General features: G+C 34.4%; 1 pseudogene across 1 annotated transcript; it reads left to right on the forward strand.

Moving 5' to 3' along the window:
* Nucleotides 1-965: 965 nt before the first annotated feature.
* Nucleotides 966-2,626, forward strand: LOC147492091 (putative acetyltransferase At3g50280 pseudogene; annotated as a pseudogene). Its single transcript, XR_015198547.1, has one exon. The product of XR_015198547.1 is annotated as a putative acetyltransferase At3g50280 pseudogene (transcript).
* Nucleotides 2,627-6,070: the final 3,444 nt, after the last annotated feature.

Below are 6,070 nucleotides of genomic sequence, written 5' to 3' on the forward strand. Positions count from 1 at the left end.
GCATATCTCTAAAATATTGCAAATAAAACTCACTTTATTTAGTTTCCTATTAAAGATAAATCTCTTACTAACAATAATTAATGGCTAAATCTATGGTGCGTGAGATGTATGGTGCGCCATTACATCTCGGCCACTCATACCAAGGGGTGCATGTGTATTTAATGGCAAAGTACTGATCCAAAGGCCCAATATTACCTGCGCACTATACGACCTGCGCACTGATACATGACTCATAATTAATATGTATGGACACGTGACAATACACTATTGAACACATGCCCACATACTAAATTTTTGGGCTAGCCTCTATCCTAAAATAAATTCTCACATTCCAGACAAGGTCTTTAATCTCTTTGGCGGTTTGGCCCAAAACGGAAAAACTACAAAAGTAATCAACTGACTAAAATACCCCTAGATTTAAATTATCACGAAAAAAAACCATATTTAAATTTCTCCTGCTCTCCCAAATTGAAGAAGATGGCAATAATGATTTTTCTAGAGAAAAGCTAACGATCAGTGTATCCACCATCGTATGACGATTTAAAGCAATTGGAAAGATATAGATCATGTTAGGATCAATTTGGCCATTCCAATCGTTAGAAATAGATCACGTGTGACGATTTTAAGCAATTAGAAAGAAAAAACCTATGTTAGAATCGATTAGCTTCAAGGGCAATTTCATCACACGTGTTTCTGCCCCTTAAAATCAATTTGGCCATTCTTTTTTTCTGAGAGGAAAATCAATTTGGCCATTCCAATTGTGAAATCGACCGTGATTCATTAGCAATAATTTCGAAATTTCAACATGCCTTTTAGAAAACACGTGCAACTTTACCGAAAACAAAATTAACGTGTTGAAAACACCTGGCGGCCTGGCCCTCCATGTCCTATCCAAAATATCCTGATTCTTTACCACATATTTTGTCTATTTAAGCTTCGGATTGAAGACACAGTAGTGACACACAGTGATCAAGAGAGTGAGAATGAGTTCTGCAAATACCGAAGTTAGGTTCATTTCCACTGAGACAATTCGACCAGCAACACATACCGAATCAACTCAACGTCTTGAAATAACCCCATGGGAACTGAACCATCTTGCTCTCAACACCAATCAAAAAGGCCTTCTATTCTACAAACCCAAGGATGACACATTTATCACTCAACTGAAAACCTCTCTATCATGCACACTCGATCATTTTTTTCCTCTCGCAGGTCGTTTAGCTACTGAAACACATGATGACAACACCATCTCAGTTTTTATCCAGTGCAATAATACTGGAGCTGAGTTCGTCCACGCTACTGTTGATCTCACAGTAACCGACATTCTGGACCCACTTTATGTACCCCGCATTGTTCATGATTTTTTTCGTCTCAATGATACAATTAATTTCGATGGCCAATCTCGACCATTGCTTTCCGTTCAAGTCACTGAGCTAACTGATGGTATTTTTGTTGGGTGCACCATGAATCATTCGGTCGTTGATGGTTCGTCTTTTTGGCATTTTATAAACTCATGGTCTGAAATTAGTAGAAATAAATCCGCGCATCAGATTTCTCGTCCGCCAAATTTCAACCGTTCCTTTCATAATTTACCTATTCGAATTCCTGCGCCGAGATTTGATAAACTTACTAGATCACACATACCCGCACTTGAAGAACGAGTTTTCCATTTCTCACCTCAAAATATAGCAAAACTCAAAGCAAAAGCAAATCTCGATATAACCAATAACCACATTATGGTTTCTTCTTTACAAGCAGTATTAGCACACGTTTGGCGAGCTGTCACACGTGCAAGAAATGTTGACTCAGATGTAGAAGTAATTTATAAGGTGTTAACAGGGAACCGAGCCCGGTTAAACCCTCCATTACCTGAAGACTACTTTGGTTGCTCAACTGGCTCGGTTTCGGCTAGTGCAAAGGTTGATGAGTTGCAAAAGTGGGGACTCGGATTTGGAGCTGAGTTGTTAAACCGAGTGGTTAAATTGCATAACGATGCAATGATTCGCGACACTTGGGGTAATTGGGTGAAAGAACCAATATTTTTTAATTTGGATGATTTGCTTACTGATAAGCCTATTTTAGTTACGGGGAGTTCACCAAGGTTTAACGTGTATGGAAACGATTTTGGATGGGGGTGCCCTATAGGGGTTCGGAGTGGGTGTGCTAATAAGTTGGATGGGAAAATGACTGTTTATCCAGGTGTAGCTAAAGGAAGTATGGATATTGAAGCTTGTGTTTCTCCTAAAACGTTGACGGCTTTAGGAGAAGATTCCGAGTTCATGCAGTTTGTAGGTATGTAGGTAAGGGTATTATGGAATTCAAGGATTGGCGGGTCTGAGCTCCTTGGTTCAGATCTGGTTATACGTAAACCCTAAAACCCCTCCTTTTCAGGTTGTATCACATAACCTCATTATTATGCCGCCGTTAAATAATTTTATTGTTTTGGCAGTATCAACTTCATGTGTATTAAAAGAGAATTAATTGTGCAACTTTATCTTCTTCAAATGGTGGTGTTGATTTGTATGATTCTATTATTCTCTATTTGACACATTTTTCCTGGTTTTCATACATATGAACTTGGTGCTCTTTTGATGTTCTTTTTGCTATATAAATTTTTTTTTGCATATCAATTTGACTATAGAAATTATTTTATAATTAGTATAGCAATTTAACTAGTACAAATTTAATTTTTTACATGTGCAGTGTAGCAATTTGACAATGCAAAATTACTATTGCATAGAATTTGCAGAATGCAACCCAATGAATTGTATGCAAAAGTGTTTTTGCATAGTAGAATATTTACTATGGAAACTTTGAAGTATTTAGCATTTTCTTTTGCAAGACCACATTTTAACCAAAAAAGTAGAGGTTTCTCTGATATTATATTGAAGTCTTGATCTTGTTTTTCATGAAATAACAACTCTTAGATCTATAATTTGATGCAATGGTTTATTGTTGTACGTATTATCTTTGATTCTAACATGATCTATTTCTTTCTAGTTGCTTGAAATCGTCATACGATGGCGGATACACTGATCGTTAGGTTTTCTTTGGGAAAATCATTATTGCCATCTTCTTTAATTTGGGATAGCAGGAGAAATTTAAATATGGTTTTTTTTTCCGTGATAATTTAAATCTAGGGGTATTTTAGTCAGTCGATTACTTTTGTAGTTTTTTTGGCCTTTTTAAAAAGTATAAAATTTTAATGCAAATACTCGTACAGGAGGTTTTTTTTTGTCACAATACCCGTTTTGGGGCCAAGGAGATTAAACACATTGTCTGTTGTGGAATGTGAGAATTTATTTTAGGAAAGAGGTTAGCCAAAAAAATTAGTATGTGGGCATGTAGGTTCAATAGTGTATTGTCATGTGTCCATACATATTAATTATTGTTAGTAAGAGATTTATCTTTAATAGGAAACTAAATAAGGTAAGTTTTATTTGCAATAATATTTTAGAGATACGCAAACCGAAAATTAAACAAAAATAAATGGGGAAAAAAATACATTGTGAGAATTTTTTCCCCTTTTCCAGCCCAAAAATAGTGTTTATACCTTAAGAAAAAAAAATCAAAATAAAAATCACATCCATAAGAAAAAGAATTTCCATTAAATTTTTTATTTTTTGGTCAATAGAACAATGAAATTTTAGTACCCAAACAAATTAAAGAAAAAAAAGAGAAAAAAAAGGCGCCCAATAAAAAAGAATAATACTAAATCCCACGTGCACTTTTTGTTTCCTATTTATTTTTGTTTAATTTATAGTTAATCATGCAAATAAAACTCACCTTATTTTGTTTCATTTTAAAGCTAAATCTCTCACTAACTATGGTTAATATGTATGGACAAATGGCAATACACTATTGGACGCACATGCCCACATACAAAAGTCCCCACATACTAAATTTTTTGGAGGTTAACGGTTAGCTGATTGCCTAATTCTAGCTAGGACTCAAATCTATACAATAAAACACATCATGATTTGCACTGTGCAACAAATGTCAGATCATTCCACAGTTACTAATCTATATACAAATCATTCCACAATTCAAACCATACGGTGCGACTCCCGTCCCTATCCACTTCACAGACATCCTGTCCATACTAATAAAAAACCAAAAACCAAATAATCACCATTCACCACTGTCTCGCACATTGGAGTCTTCTCCACCATCTAACTTCTTTAATAAATACTTCTCTTTGCTTCTATTATCATCAGGAAAAAAAAATATTAATACGAAGGTGAACACTTGAGAGTCTTCTTTGTTACTCTTTATCGCATAAGGATGGGGTAAGAAGCTTTTGTTACATTGCTTCATGAAATGAATACTTTGTAGTAACCACCTACTTCAATCTTTGCAACTGTGTTATATCCTTAAGGTTGATGAGCTTGCTGATTTATTTTTTAGTCGCTCTCTTCGATCAAAACTCCCTACAATTTAATCGTTCAAGTAAGACATAATTTTTTGATGCAACTTAAGTTTTAAACCACAACCACTACACCAAAACAAGATATTAGTAACACACACTTTTTTTGGTTCCTAACGTTTTTTAGGTGTAACTACGTTACTAACGTTTTTTGGGCGTTAAAATTGCTAATAATGTGTTACATTAATTTTTCGGGGTTTGAGAATTAATCAGTAATGTATTTTAAAAAATTTGTTTTGACTGGAAACCGTAAAGACTAAAGTTAAGATAATAGAAAATAAAAAAATAAAAACCAAAATTATAGAATTTTGGGATCGAGGGAAAAAATGAAAAAGTCGCGCTCTTCTCTTATCTCTTGTTCCATCTAAACTAAAACCGGCTGATATATTTTTCCATCACCCTCTCTCTCTCGCTCAACATAATCAACACTTCGCCGTCGCGCATCCGCCATCCGGTAGTTTTGCCTTCCTTCACATTCTTCTTCTATGGTTTGACAATTTTCATCATCTAATTTCTACTTTTTTTCCACACTGCTTGGTGTTTAATCAACAACTAAAATGAATTCAGGTGCTAGTTGCTTCAGTTATAACCAAAGGTATGATTTTTATTTTGATATCTTGTATTCTTATGTAAAAATTCGATTATTTTCATATATTACGTGTTCTATATGTGTAATTCTGGTGGGTAGGTGTTGGAGTTCATGATTTAAGTGGTGATATTTTTTCTTTTCCTGGTTTCTGAATTGTTCCTCGTGTATAGATTTTTCTTCAGTCTTCACTTGTGCTCTCTCACTACTCTTTGTTTTAAATCTAACGAATTTTCGATTTTTCAAGAAACTAACCTCTCGTTACTATACTAAGATCTTGAAAATTTTAGTATCTTCTCATCTTGGTGCACTCATTTCACTGTTATACTTTGCGATTTGTTGTAAAGGTATGATTTTTATTTTTTATTTTTTTGCATTATGTTTTTTTAATTAACTCTAGTAATTTGGTGGTATGTTCTGCAAATGGGCAGATTTCCAGCTTGTAATTGTGCTCGATCTTTATTTTCTAATTTTCCCTTTTATTTTTATTTTCTGATTATGAAATGATGTGATCCCCATTCCTGAATTTTGTGTTGTCTGCAAGTTACTTATGTGGGATTGGGTGTCAGTATTTACCCGATGTGTAGGGATTAATATTGGAAGATCTTGTATTTAAATGGGATGCCGTGATTGAGGCTTAGCTTTTGTGTGCTTGTAACTTGGGTAGTGTGAATCTCTCACACCACCACTATTATAAATAATATAATATTATTGTTTTGTTGATAAAAAGAAAAAAATGATAATAAGACTGCTATCCCTTGCTTTTTGCTAGCACCAGGAAAAATGTAAGATGTCCGAGTAGCTTGAAGTGTCCTATAAATGTTTCTAGGCGCCATTAGTTTGAGACCTTGGTTAGATAGAAATTTGGGATATAAGCGGTGATGATCTTTGTTTGTTACTCATAGTTGTAAGTTCCATGGCTATATTGAGTTGCTTGAATATTTTCTTTGTACTAGGCAGGCGTGTTAAATGGTTACCAATTTCTTTCTCTTTATTGTTGAATAATATTTGTTTACCAATTTAATGGTAAAAATTAAAATGTAGGGGCCCCAAGCATG

The sequence above is a fragment of the Coptis chinensis genome, chromosome 6 (assembly GCF_015680905.1).
Source record: "Coptis chinensis isolate HL-2020 chromosome 6, ASM1568090v1, whole genome shotgun sequence".
Taxonomy (NCBI): domain Eukaryota; kingdom Viridiplantae; phylum Streptophyta; class Magnoliopsida; order Ranunculales; family Ranunculaceae; genus Coptis; species Coptis chinensis.